Genomic DNA, 14,691 nt, shown 5'->3' on the forward strand with positions numbered 1-14,691 from the left:
CTATTTCATAATTAGCAGTTTGCTCTTGTGCTAAGGACAGAATAAGCTTGTTGAGCTTTTTCCTTTAATTACATTTTGTAACATAAGAGACCATTGGCCTTGTGGCCAATTTAAATTCACAGTCACCTTCTAAAAAGTACTGAAAATATTTATCTATCTGTGCTTCCTCAAATGGAGGAACTAACTTCTCTACTGGCCATTATCAAGAATTTGATCTTGGGTCTCTTCTTTTCTCCTGTCATTTTCCACTCTAATATTTTCCAGCCCATGTTGCCTAACTTTCTCTTCGGTCTCTAGTTCTAATATCATCAGTTCCATTTCCAATCTCTTTTGGCTCTCAGCTGCCTCTATTTCTAACCTCTTCTGTTCCATTTCTATGTCCAATTTCTTTTGTCTCTCGGCTGCCTCCAATTCTAATCTCTTTAATTCCAACTGTATTTCCTCAGAAGTTTTACTCTAAACACTTCTTCAAACTTTCCTGCTTCTATGCAGTATTTTGCAATTTTCCTCCCATTCGCCACCTTTTTCCTTTGTGGTTCTACTGAAGCAATTGCCATCTTGTTGGCAATAGTCACCAACTTGTGCTTTTTAGCCTTTTTCAAATTCTCTATACCCATGGCTGCTGCTTAGTTGCTCTTGATTTCACAAACACACGAGCTTTTAACTATCTTTACCAAAGGAATTTCCCAGACCAGACAGGAATTCCATCAATCACCAAGCTCCAGATTGATTCAGACTCAGATGATCGATCATTAATCAATTGACCTCTAAGCTCCTAAATTTGTTTGTATCCCAGTCGAACCCCTACTTTGTTACATCTCAAAACTAGCAACAACAGAAGATACGATTCAAAAGGGTTAAAATTGAACTCTATATTTATGAATGACTATTAACAATAAAATGTCTTCAAACAATTAACTCCACGCTCTTTCCCCCCTCACCCACCTGAGTTGTGCCGCCATCTTTCTCTCTCTCTCCCTCCGCAGTACCAGCACCAGGAAAAAAAATGCCGGTTTTTGGAGCTTTCTGGATTTTAGATGTCCGAATAAAGATTGTGTACCTGCATACAGATTTCAATATTTATTAACTGTGTGTATGTGAAAAACCCAGACCATTACAGTCTGTGCCCAATATTCAAAAAGGAAAAATCCCCAACAACCCCAGGTCAGTCAGTCAAGTAAGTCAGTCCAAAAAAAAACATTCCACAGAATTCAATCTCAAAATTCAATATTAAGTTCAGTTCTTCAACTGAATACAAAGGACGTCTTATCGAGCATTGCAGTAAAAACTTATGAATCCTCACTTATGAGGCATGTGCATAACAACAGCCCTCCAGCTCCCCACTGCCACTCCAACTGCTGTTCTCTGCTTCACAGCTGGATTCTCCCTTTGCTTCTCAAACATTCTCAGCACTCAGCTGTACCACAAGTTGCGCTGAGTTCTTGTAATGAGAGTCCACAGTCCAAAAATGTCAGTCCATGGTCCATAATATAATTCCCAAATATTTAAGTTGGTCTTTCACTATTTTAAATGGGAAATTGAAATATCTTGAAAAAGATCCTATTAGTGGTAATAGTTCACTCTTATGCAAATTTAATTTATAACCCGAAAATTTGCTAATTTGGGTAAGCAAAGTTAATATATTTGGTATAGAAACCTTGGGGTTTGAGAAAAGATACAGTTATCTTTTTATTCAACAGAATTTTGCTTCTTTTGAGCAAATGAATACCAAATTTAAAGCTTTCTGATTTTCTCAGAATCTCTGAAAAAAATTTTTTGATTAACTTTTTGATTTGTAGTTCTCCCAGAGTGCATTAATAATTTATTAGATTTAAGAACAGCGTCAATGACTGGGATTAAGAATGATTGGGAACGTGATTTGAACATATCACTTTCAGACCAAGATTGGTTTTTAACTCTTCATGAATGAATCTTCATTTTGTGCATGGAACTGTTTGTTACAATTTAAGGTGATGCATAGATTACATATGTCCAAAGTCAAATTATCTCCTTTTACCCGGATTTTGACCCATTTTGTAAGAAGTGTAAAATTTTTGAAGCCACATTGATGCACATGTTTTGGGAATTCCCTAATTTAAAACAAAATTGGAAAGATATTCTTCAGACTTTATCAAAGATTCTAAAGATCAAATTAGAACCATGTCCTCTCATTGCTTTGTTTCTTTTTTTCTAGATAAGAGGATATACTCTTGACTTCAACCCATGAGAAAATTTTAGCTTTCACCTCTTTGATAGTTTGACAAGCAATTTTAATGAAATGAAAGGATGACTCACCTCCTACTCAGGCCCAGTGATTGATTACTGATGTCGCGTTCTGTTTGAGCTTGGAGAAAATTAGATACAGCATTAAAGATTTAAAGTTTGAATTTGACAAGATGTGGGGCCAATTCGTAGATTACTATCATATCTGGAAGATTTAAGAAGTCTGGATGCTCCAGAGACTCTTTCTGGTGTCTGAAGGTCACCACTCGATCCACATCTTTACAATTTAACCTTGGTTAAAAGGACAGGCTCGATTAGTCAAAGGATTTTTGTTTTCTCTTTTTAGATAAATTAGTTAAACATGGGTTTAAATATGTTTGGTACCACCCACCCAACAAGACTTTTGATCTCCGGCCTGTATCCAGCCTCATCATTTATGCTGCATGGCAGATGTTGATTTTGACAGACAGTGAAGAGTAGAAGAAAAGCATGAAGAATATCAGTCTTCAGACAAGCAACCTTATTGAATCATAGAATCATTAAGCATGGGAAGAGTCCTTCAATTGCAAAATTGCTCTGTGAGCAGTAATTCATTGAATCCCATTCACCCATCATTTCTTCAAGAGCCTGCAAATTATTCTATCTCAAATACCTATCGAATAACCTCTCAAAAGCCTTAACATTATATTTCTAATAGCCTAAGGGCAATGAGTTTGAAATGATCACCACATGTTCTTTTTTCCATTTGCACCAACCAACTACATTACACCTATTTCCTTTCAACACTGCTAACGAGAACTCATTCTTTTGATTTATATATCTGAAACCACTATCTAATAATCAGATAAACTCCCTGTTTTTCATAAAATTTTGCCAAGGGATTTTTTAACTGCATTGGTATTGCTTTCTGCATTTTTAAACCATAGAACAGAACAATGCAGTTCAAGCCCATCAACCCACAATGATCGGGGAATCAGTTTATATAGTTTGGCACAACATGTTGGATTTTGCTAGTGGAACTCAGCATCCATGAGGAGAAAAATAGGCGATGCTTCAGGTCTGCACCCTTTATCAAGATGAGAGACAAAGGATAAAATAATGTATATACTGGAGGAAAGAAACTGGGGATAGGCCCTGAAGGTGTGAGAGGTGGAGAGACAGGTAGAGGAAGAAACCATTAGGAAGAAAGAGGGAACAAAAAGTTAGAGAGAGGTGAAGGAAAGAATGTACAGAAGCAAAAGCAGGTAAAGAAGAATGGAATCAGAAGGGACTAGGTGTTATCTAAAATTTATATATTTAAATATATACATATATATTTGTGCCATTAGGTTTAAGGCTGTCCAGGGGGAATAGGATGCGTTCTTCCTCAAGTTTACACTTGACTTGCCCTCCAATGACAAACAAGTCAAGGGATGGTTGGTGGAGTTAAAATGGTTGGCTACAAGAAGCTCAATGTTAGATCCAAAGCGTAAGGTGTTCAGTGAAGCAGTCAGCCAATTGGTGTTTGGTCTCAGTATTGTAGGGGAGGCCTGACTGGGTACACTGAATGCAGTAGATTAGTTGCCAATGTGAACATGTATGATTTTTCTAATTTCAGGTAACCCCCTCATCCCCTTCTGATTACATTATTTCCATCTTCTTTTTAACCTACTCCTGCATTGAATTTTATTTCCTTCCCTCTCTTTTCTTCCACCACCCCTCTTTCCCAATGGTTTCTCTCTCTACCTCCTACAACTTCTGTTTTATACTTCATCATCTCTGGTGCCCTCATCCAGCTTCTTTCCCCCTGTAATTTCATCCCTTCCCTTGGATTTTGAGGAAGGGTCCAGACCTAAAACATGACCAACCATTTCTACCCATGGATGCTGCCTGACCTGTTGAGTTCCATCTCCAGTCCTTTGTCTTCTCAAGATTCCAGCATCTGTGGCTTTAGTATCTCCCCAGAGTTCCTGAAGTAGTTTGGCTTCTGCTCCAGAGTGTCATCATTTATTTTAAGGGTCTTTCAATAATGGAGGTCAAGCCTCTATAAAATAACTATTATTGAGTTCCATCTGGAATAAGGTGAACAGTGTTGGTCTCCTTATTTAAGTAAATAATTAAATGCATTTGAACTTGTCCAACGAAAATTTACCGAAATAATAACTGAATGGGCGGATCATGTTGTGAGAGTAGATTAAACTTGTATCTGCAGGAAATTAGGAGAATGAGTCGGAGCTTGGTTGAAATGTGCAAGATCTTCACAGTGTGTGAGTGGAGGGAAAGTTTTGCTCTTGCAGGAGAATCTAGAAGGGTCACTCTGTAAAACTGAGGGAATTACCCAAGGAAAAGAGAGACAAGGTCTTTTTTTTTCTACTCAGAGTGTAATGGGTCTTTGCATCTCGCTTCCTCAAAGGGTGCCAGAAATAGGGGTTTTGAACATTTGAAGGAAAATATGATAAGAGTCTTTACAAACGGAGTGTAAAAGATCATCAAGGTAGATGGGAATGCCAAGTTGAGGTTCTAATTGTATATTAAATCAGGGTATAGGTGCATAGGCCTGACTGGAATTCTCCTGCCTCTGGTTCATACCTTTCATTTGAAGTTTTACCTCTTGAATTGAATTTTTTTGTCATATATGCCAAGATACAGTAAGAAACATTGTTTTGCATGCTATCCAGGAACAACAACCATTACACAATACAGCAGATAGTGCAAGATTTAAAGCACTGGATTGATGAAACAGAAACAATAACATGAAATTGCAGAGTATAGTGTTAAAGAGAAAAGTGCAGATAAACAGTGCAAGGCATCATCTACTCATTGGAGGTCCATTTAAGAGCCCGATAACAGCAGGCAAGAAACTGATCTTGAATCTGGAAGACAGTAACTCATGTAACTTCTGCCTGAAGGGAGGGACAATGTATCCTTTAATAGGTTGTCTGCTTCCCAAGGCAGTAGGAGGTGAAGAAAGAGTAGATGGAGAGGAGGTCAGTGTGTTGATGCACGCTTGTGTAAGGAAGATGCGACATACCTGCATAAGGGATACGGATGAAATGAGTTTGTGGGGGAGAAGGTGGTAGATGGAGGAGAAGGTGAGGTTATTCACTCTGAAAGAAATACCAGAATACTTTTAAATGTTAAGATCATGGTTGGATGCTTTAGAAATTTTACCTTTCTTACTTGAGTGGTCTTTAGGTGATTCGCAAACAAACAACAAATGGAGTCAATTCTTCATCTTAAAATTAAAATATTACCTTTATTCAAGGGCCATTTAGAGTTGGGAATTAAATGCTGCTCTTGTCAGTAAGGTCCACAGCCCTGCATGTTGAGCTGACACTACAGCGAGAACAGTTCCTTGCAATAGTTGGCCATTACTTAATGCCTCATTAACAGCTTCCTGCTAGCTTGGTATTACATCCAGAATGATTGGATCATATGGCTGACTAAGGCTTTTCTCTATTCTGTTTCTCTGCCCTTTCGTGATATTTGACTATCTGCCATCTGTTTACTTGTGATGTATTTTGAAAAGAATATGAAAGGTTATTATTGCAATGACAATGAAGATGAATCATGTTTTCCAGTTCCCCAAATGGGATGGTGCATTGCAGCTGTCTGTTCCCATTTTGATACTTAGTATAAACCATGGTATTCACTAGAGTTTATTAAAATAATACTCTGCTTGATAATTTGATTATTCCATGAATCTCAGTAAATTTGACAATGATTATTTACTTTGCAAAAGGTTAAATTGAAATAGAAACGCTGCAGATGATGAAAACTTGAATTAAAACTGGGAATAGTCAACAGGTCAAGTAATTGCTCTCAAAGCCACCAGGTTCACAATTCGCAGTGAAGACTGGAATCAGACTAGGGTGTGATATTGCCCCAACACTCAAGGCTACACCATATCTCCAAAAATCTAATGCAAAAGTGAAGGAGCTGCTGAATACAATACTGCATGACCAGCAAAAACATGTGTCAACATTTTTAGTTCACTCTACACCTACCTTTTCTTTCCCAGCAGCCTCTCCTGCCACACCCCCTCTGGTAAACACTGAAGCAAAGCATTCATTTAGGACCTCACCGACCTCCACCTCCAAGCATATGTTGCCTCCTTTATCCTTAAGTGTCACGACTTTCACCCCATCATCCTTTTATTCTTCATGTAGGCATAGAATGCCTTAGGGTTTCCTTAATCCTACTTATCAAGGACTTCTTTTGCTCCCTTCTAGCTCACAAGTCCTTTCTTGAGTTCTTCCCGGCTACCATATAATTTTCATGAGCTCTTCTTGTCCTTTTGCTTCCTAAACTTTCTACGTGCTTCCTTGTCCCTCTTAACCAGCTGTCTCACTGCTTGTATTAACCACGACTTTCTAATCCTACCATCCTTTCCCCGTGCCAATGGGACAAACCTATCTAGTACTCCTCACAAGTGGTCCCTAAATATCCTCCACATTCCTTCTATGCTTTTCCCTGAGCACATCTGCTCCCAATTTACTCTCCCCACTTCCTGCCTCATCCCATCATAATTATCCCTTCACAATTATACACTTTAACATTCTGCCAACTTCTGATCTTGTCCATTGCTCAGAATCGGACGTTTTGGCAGCCGCATTTTGCCACCGGATATTTTAGCCCGGCTCCCACCCCACTTGCCAAGGATCTGCTGCACTGCCCGGCGCTGCAGCACTGCCTGAACCCCCGGCATTTCAGAAACTCTCTCCCACCAGGAAACTGCTCCCCTAGCAAAGAAGGGTTTTTCGTAGCTGATAGCGATATATCTAAATAATTAAAAACAGTCAGGGAACAATCAAAAACAAGGAGCTTTCCAAAAGAAGGGCCAGTCTGCATCTGTGGGAAGAGCAAAATGATATTTTGGGATTTATTGTTATAATTAATCACCTATTATACAAATAATCTCTTCTTATACAAATAATCACCTATTAGACATAGGTCTAATAGGTAATTATATGTAATTAAACATATAATAAATATGTTATTATAATTTACCAAAAGCCATTGTTTTTGATTGTTCTTGCAACTGTTTTTAATAAGTAAATATATTGCTATAAACTATGAACAGCCCTTGTTTGCTGGGGGGGGGGCAGTTTCCTGGGGGGAGGGTTTCTGCAATGCCAGGGGTTTCAGGCAGTATGGTGGACAATGTCGGCCAGCACCAAACTGTGGCTGCCAAAATACCGGACTCAAAAATGTGGGCACAAAAATGTCCTAGACCCCCCCTAGCTATGCCGAAGGTCAGGGAGTTATGGTCACTTGCACCAAAAAACTCCACCAACGAGAGGTCTGTCAACTGACCAGGTTAATTACCCAGTACTAGATCCAGTATGGACTCTCCTCTAGTTGGCTGGTGCACATACTGAGTCAGGAATCCTTCTTGGACACTCCTGACAAATTCTGCATCATCTACCCATCTTTTAGTAAGGAGGTACCAGTCCATAATTGGAAATTGAAGTATCCCAAAACAACAACCCATTTATTTCCACAACATTCAAAAATCTGCCTATTTATTAGGTCCTCATTCTCCCAAGGGCTATTTGGGGCCTAAAGTTTATGCTGAAAGCATTGATTGCACCCTTCCTGTTTCTGACAATCTCTCTACAGCATGCTCCCTTTCGGCAGCTGTTATATTATCCCTCATTAATACTGTTCCATTACCCTCCTCTAGCCCACCCCTAAACATCCTTCCCCCCGCAATCTTGTCTGTAACACCCACAACATTGTAATTCCATGTACTGATCCGTGCACTAAGTTCCTCATCCTTATTCCTAATAATTCTTCCATTGAATTAAACAGATTTTAATCTCTCCAACTGACAACATTTATGCTCCCTCAACTGGCTGTTCTTCCTTAGAAACTCAAAACACATGGTCTTAACGTTCCCAACCCTCTGCTCTATTCTCAGCCCTATCATTTTGGTTCCCATCCCCTTGCCAAACTTGTTCAAACTTCTTCTCCTATGTCTTATGTTCTTATATATTGGGGATGAATCCAGAGACAGAGCAGGAGGTCAGGTGCACAGGTGTGAAGGCCAAAGGCATCCAAGTGGACCTGCAGAGAATCTGGCTCCATCTGACCCAGTGTTTCATGTTCATATCCTTTAACAGAAGTCAGAAACTGAAGCATTAACTGCTCCTCTCTCCACAGATGGTGCCTAACCTGGTGAGAATGTCCAGTTTTCTTTAATGCTAAGCATTATCCACATTGTATGACTTATATTGCTGAAACTTTGGCCCAGTTAGATTCTGCCAGTGAAATAATATCAAAACCTGCTGATTTTGGAAATATGAAAATAAAAAAAATGTCAACCAACCTACTGTGAAGGCAGGGGAGGGATAGATGGGACAATATAAATGTCCCTGGTAGGGGAGGCCAGGATTGTAGCTGGGGTAAGGTGATGACTTAGCCGATAGGTCAATATGTTAAAGGCAAGGTTAGAAAGTGAGAGAAAGCAAGAGAAATGAAAAGTTGTGGGATATGAATGTCAGGTCAGGGCCTGCAGGAGAAAGTGGAAGAACCAAAGTACTATGGCAGATGGATGATCTGGTGTAAAGCTAGCCAGGAAAGACTTTTATTTTTTTTTAAATTCAGAGATAAAGCACGACACATCCTTGTGATCAATTAATCTCGTACATCTTTAGAATGTGGGAGAAAGCAGAGGACCTTGAGGAAACTCATGCGGTCATGGAAAAACTCCTTGCAGACAGCACCAGATTCCAACCCAGGGTCATTTGTGCTGTGATGGTGAAACAGTGGTGGCGCAAGTGGTGAGATGCCCATTCATTTTATTGATTGATGGTGGAGTTGTTATCCTAGAGACAGAGGTTCCTTACAATAGAAATATTAGCACCACCAAAAATAATGCACAAATTTAACTATCCCGTGGCTCTTCTGGAGGTTCGGCCTATGAATGATGTGGGTGAGATTTGACTACAATGAAGTATCCGTCACAACCTTCTGACATTACAAATTGAGAATGACCTCGTATCCAGCTGCAACACTTCATGCTACAGGAGGCTAACAAAAGTCAGGTGGAAATTCGTGTTGAGTCACAAGGATCAAGGAAGACGAATGATATCAACAATGAGCTGGTGAGTGCAACATGAACGGAGAAAGTTGGTCGTAAATCCAGATTCAGATTAATGAAGCTGTAACAATACAAGGATCACTTGATACAAATATTATTAAGAGCTGAAAAAGGCCATATGGCAGAACAGATTCGTGCCAGTTTTAATGTTCCTCATAAATATCTTCTGCCCTGCTTTATCTCATCTAGTTCAGTTATCCCTCCATTCCTTTCTTCTCATGTGTGCTTTTTTCTGAACCTCTCTTTCAGGACTGTTGACCTCATTCACTCTCAGGAGTAGTGAGGTTCATATTCCAATTGCTCTCCGGGGGCATGCAATCTGCATGAAAGCAATTGCAATGGCGGCTGGGCAAACAATCAGAATTGGATTCTCACTGTGCAAAGTACGTTTTGAATTCAATGAAGGTTTCATTCACTTTGAAAGAGAGCAAGATCATCAGTGCTACATTTTTTTTCCTAACTACTTTCGAAGATAAGTTGGATGACACCGTTAAGTTACATAGCCAAGCTTATCCCTTTTGAATCAACAATTATGCTTCCATTCCTCAACATATGGGCCTTGCAATTCCCAACTTCCATTGAAAATCTTCTCAATATGAAGCACCAATTGATTCTAAATCAGAACACGAACCTGCTGGAGGAACTCAGTAAGTCATCTGCAGATTTCTTTTAATAATTCTAATTATTGAAAATGTTAGCTTTAATCATTTAGCCTAAGGGTCTCCAGAGTTGTCAATATCGACACCTGGGGGTTGATGGGACAATCCAAGGGGGTTGAAAGGGGGTAAATATATGTCATGGGGGTCAGTTGAACTTTTGGGGTTGAAAGAATTATAAAGACCTATGTCCCTGCTCCTGCCTGGGAGCCCAAAGTCCCAACTCCTGCCAGGAGCCCGAGTTCTCCGCTCCTGCCGGAAGCCAGAGTTCCCTGCTCCTGCCTGGGAGCCCAAGGCCCCAGCTTCTGCCGGGAGTTCGAGTTCCCAGCTCCTGCCTGGGAGCCCAAGATCACCCCTCCAGCCTGGGAGTCCAAGGTCCACCCTCCAGCCTGGGAGTCCGAGGCGACTTCTTTGATGCGGATGGCACCACAACCAATGTTGAGAATGGGGTCTCCATTGCTAACTCTGACTGCAGTCGATGTTGAAGACTTGAACCCAACTCCGTTTGACATTTTCCCAGTCAGAAGCAAAGTTTTCCTTTACTGTTATTGCAATCACTTGCTTTGCTTGTTGTAAAGCCTTAGCTTTATTTTCAAGTATGTAATGAAAGTCCACTTAGCTATTTATTTATTTATCTATTTATTTCTTTATCTGTGCATTTATTTATTTATGTACATGCCTGTGGGTCTATGAGGGATTAAAATGGTCTAAAAAGTTTGGGGATCCCTGAGCCTTTCTTCACCTAACCAGCTCCTTGCCCTGCCTAGCAGGGTAATGTTGCAACTTTCCTGAGATTTAAAGGCAAATTATGCCCAGCAGTAAACAGGATTAAGGACTGCAATTAGCACAAGTTCAAAAAAATTGAAGCTGAACAGATAAAACAGATGCCATTGTGAAATGGAGGTAAGTAAAAAGGAATGTGTTCTAAGTCTTTACAGACAATAATTATAATCAGTCTTGTTAAATAAACATTTACATAAATATATTCAACATGTAGCTGCTCCCCATCTTTCAATTAGTTGAAAAGTACCTCCAGATGGCAATAGTGATATAAAATTACAGACGATTGTAAAGCCAGCAATAAATATACTTTGACACCCTCTGCGATAGAAAAAAATGCTGTAAATTTCACACATTTCAGAACAAAACTGCAATACTTATCAATCACAGTGCATTTTGCGAAAATTAGATCAGGCGAAATGGAATTAACTAACGTCAGGCTCAGGCAGGGTTTGAGGTGATGTTAATTTGAAGATAGCAGCGTTGAGTCAATAAAAATTTCAGTAGGTTGGAGGTAGTTGAGAAAAGAAATGAGAATAAATGTACTGGCACAGTAGATTACCACAAGCAAAATAGCTCTGAGGTAAAAAAAAAATGATGAGGATTTATTGACGAGGTGAAATGGAGTTCCTAAATTAATCGGAAATCAACCTGTTGGAACTTGGCCACCAAGGTTTAAAGTAAATTGAGCAAGGGAGTTGAATATTTATAATGAGTCGATGTTACCGTCGGGCAACAACCTCCAGAGAGAAATAAAAGCATAATGAAAGAGAAAAGAAAGTTATTTTAATTGAATAATCAATCAATCAGTTAATCAATCACAGCTTTAAAAGAGGATTGATGAAGCGTTAGAATGTAAGAATATGAGAAATAAGGGGAGGAGTAGGCCATTCGGCCCATTGAGTATGCTCTGCTATTCAATATGATCATGGCTGATCTGATGATAGGTTTATCTCCACCTACCTGTCTTTTCCCCATATCCCTTAATTCCCTTATCCAACCTTGTATTAAATATATTTACTGAGGTCGCCTACTGCATCAATGGGCTGTGAATTTCTCATCTGGGAAAGGCAGTTCCTCCTCATCTCTGTCCTAAATCTTGAGGCTATGTCCCCTCATTCTAGTCTCCCCCACCAATGGAAACAATTTACCTACCTTTATCTTATCTATGCCTTTCACAAATTTTACATGTTTCTATAAGATCCCGTCTCCTTCTAAATTCCAGTGAGTACAGTCCCAGACCACTCAATCTCTCCTCACAGGCCAACCCCTTTTGAGTGAAAAATTTCCAGGGTCCCAAGGAAAGTATTGGGGTTGATGTTTATGCTTCACCATTTGAATGGGGTATTTCTGGGCACTGGGCTCTGATGTCTTCTTGACACTATCTCTTTTGTCAGACTAGATAAAGAAAATACATTGTCAAATGGGAATGGGTGCAGAAAAGATTTACGAGGTTGTTGCCAGGAATCGGGGGCCTGATTTGACCCTTGGAGACCCGAAGGCTCCTTCTTGAACTTTTGTGCATGGGTTTGGATCAGACATGTCAGCTGGTCAGCTGGGGTTTGAGGTGGGGGGGGGGTACAGAAAAGATCGATGAGAATGGTACCTGTGACAAGGGACTTGAGGGAGGATGGGATACCTTTCTCTTCTAACCTTAGAGCAAGTAAGGATGAGATTTAAGAGAAATAATGAAGGATCTAGCAGGTGGATAGTGTGAGATTGGAGGAGTTAATGATTCCCTCCTGAAGAAGGACTTAGGTGGAAATATCAACTACCTTTTATTTCCTCCGGGTGCTGTGTGACCTGCTGAGTTCCTCCAGTTCTTCTGTGTACTGCATTAAACCTCAGCATCTGCAGATTCCCTTGGTTATCAATAGCCCCTTTCACACTTGCGTCCCACTAAATCGGCCATTCAGTGTCCCAGAATAGGAATGGGGCTTTGGCATTTCGCACTCGACCACTCCTGACCGGGACACTGAACACTTTCATACTTGCAAGGGCGTTTGGTCTGTTCTTCTTTTAATCAAAAGTGCCTACATGATGCGGCATGCAAAAGAGAGAAGTGATTGCCCGTTTTACACTTTGCAGATGCCAGGGATTGTACTAGGGGTTGAGGCCGTTAATCCCTGGCATGAGATGATCTCATCTGATGCCGGCTTTGAGCAGATTTTGGTTTCACACTTGCCAGTTTAAAGGCCGATTGGCATTTGATTCCTGGGATCACTGGCAAATATGAAAGGGGTTAATGATTCAAGGTCACAGGTGAAAATAAAAGGTAAAACATTTAAGAGTGGTGCCATGAAATTCTATACATTTAGAATCTGGAATGCATTGCCTAGAAATGTAGTGAAGGCAGGTTCCAAATGTTTGTTACCACAGTGGCATAGATGATAGAGCTACTGCCTCACAGCACTTCGACCCGGGATCGAACTTGACCTTGGTGCTACAGTGTGGAGATTGCATGCTCTCCCTGTGAGCAGGTGGGTTTCCAATTTCTACCTGTGTCCCATAGTTGATAGGTTCATTAGTTACTTTGACATTTTCCACGGTGCATGGATGAGTGGAGAAATGTGGGGGAGGGGTGGGGTTGTTGAGAATCTGGGGAGAATTACAAAATTATTAATATAGAACATGGAGCTTCAAAGCACAGCACAGGCCCTTCAGCCATGATGTTGTGCTAACCTCTGTAAACGTACTCCACAACAATCACATTTCCCCCTTCACACCAATAAATCTGAATTTTTTTCCTTATCCATATACCTATCCAAGTGTCTTTTGAATGTGCCTATTGTTTCAGCCTCCTCCATCAGCCGCCAGTAATGCATTCCGGGCACAAACCACTCTCTGAGTAAAAAAAATACTTTTCTCCTCTCACCTTAAACAGATGTCCTCTGCTGTTTGCTGTTGTCATCTGAGGAAAGACGGTGCTGGCTGTCCACCCTGTCGAAGCCTCTTATAATCTTGTATACTTCTTTTAAGTCACCTCTTATTCTTCTGTCGAGAAAATCCCTAACTTTGTCAATTTTGCTTCATGTTCTCCAATTCAGGCAACATTTAGAATTAGTGTAAAGGGTGGATTCAGAGGGCTGTTGAACCTGTTTCCGTGCTGCATATCAGAATCAGAATTTTGTTGTTTGGCGTCAGCATTACAGCGCAAATATTGCTGTAACATTACATTTTTTTAAAAAGTGCAAAAAATAGGTGAGGTAGGAAAGAAAGAAGAAGCAGGTATCTCTCCATAATTCTATAAATAACTGTGGAGAAAATATGCAAGGCTTCAGAGAAGAGGCCTTGTGGGAAGCCATTATGGGCATAGTGAACCAAGCGGGTTTCTGTGACGTCACCATGCCGCGAGCAAAACAGAAGAATGTGAAAGATGTAAATGGACAGATAGGGAAAAAAAAGTCTGTGGCTACCCATTTAGTTTGGAAATCTACCAAGAAAGCTTTGTCCCATAGTGGTTAGTGAGGGACATACAAAAACAAAAGGTGCCACCATTTTGCACATACTCCTTTCTTTCAAATCTTTTCAGCTGCTAATGCCGTCCTGTGCCCCATTAGGATTTTATTCATCTGTAATGACAGACATCGCATCTGCTACATTGGACATCAAATTGGGGAGTTTCTGATTCATGAAAATACTGCATGCAATTTGATTTACTCTTTCTGTCAATAAAATAAAACAAAACCTTTGATAAGCATGCCAAAAGTTGTTCAACATCTTTTCTAAAATAAATACCTGTGACTCAGCAATAATTGCATCACAAATGCACATCAGGTCCTTTGTTTTTCTTTTCATCTTCGTTCCCTTCTCTTTCCCAAATCCCCAGTCCCCTCCTCCTCATTATCACCTTCATTCCCTTCTCTTCCCCAAATCCCCAACCCCCTCCTCCTCATAATCATCTTCATTCCCTTCTCTTCCCCAAATCCCCAGACCCCTCCTCCTCAT

The 14,691-nt window shown here is 40.3% G+C and overlaps 1 long non-coding RNA gene across 1 annotated transcript; it reads right to left on the bottom strand.

Moving 5' to 3' along the window:
* Positions 1-778: 778 nt before the first annotated feature.
* On the bottom strand, positions 779-14,530 carry LOC138745019 (uncharacterized). The gene is made up of 3 exons (XR_011345919.1): positions 13,619-14,530; positions 2,296-2,344; positions 779-1,060 (listed from the first exon to the last, which is right to left on the bottom strand). It is a non-coding gene; the product is annotated as an uncharacterized lncRNA (long non-coding RNA).
* Positions 14,531-14,691: the final 161 nt, after the last annotated feature.

This window comes from Narcine bancroftii, chromosome 1 (assembly GCF_036971445.1).
Source record: "Narcine bancroftii isolate sNarBan1 chromosome 1, sNarBan1.hap1, whole genome shotgun sequence".
NCBI classification, from domain to species: domain Eukaryota; kingdom Metazoa; phylum Chordata; class Chondrichthyes; order Torpediniformes; family Narcinidae; genus Narcine; species Narcine bancroftii.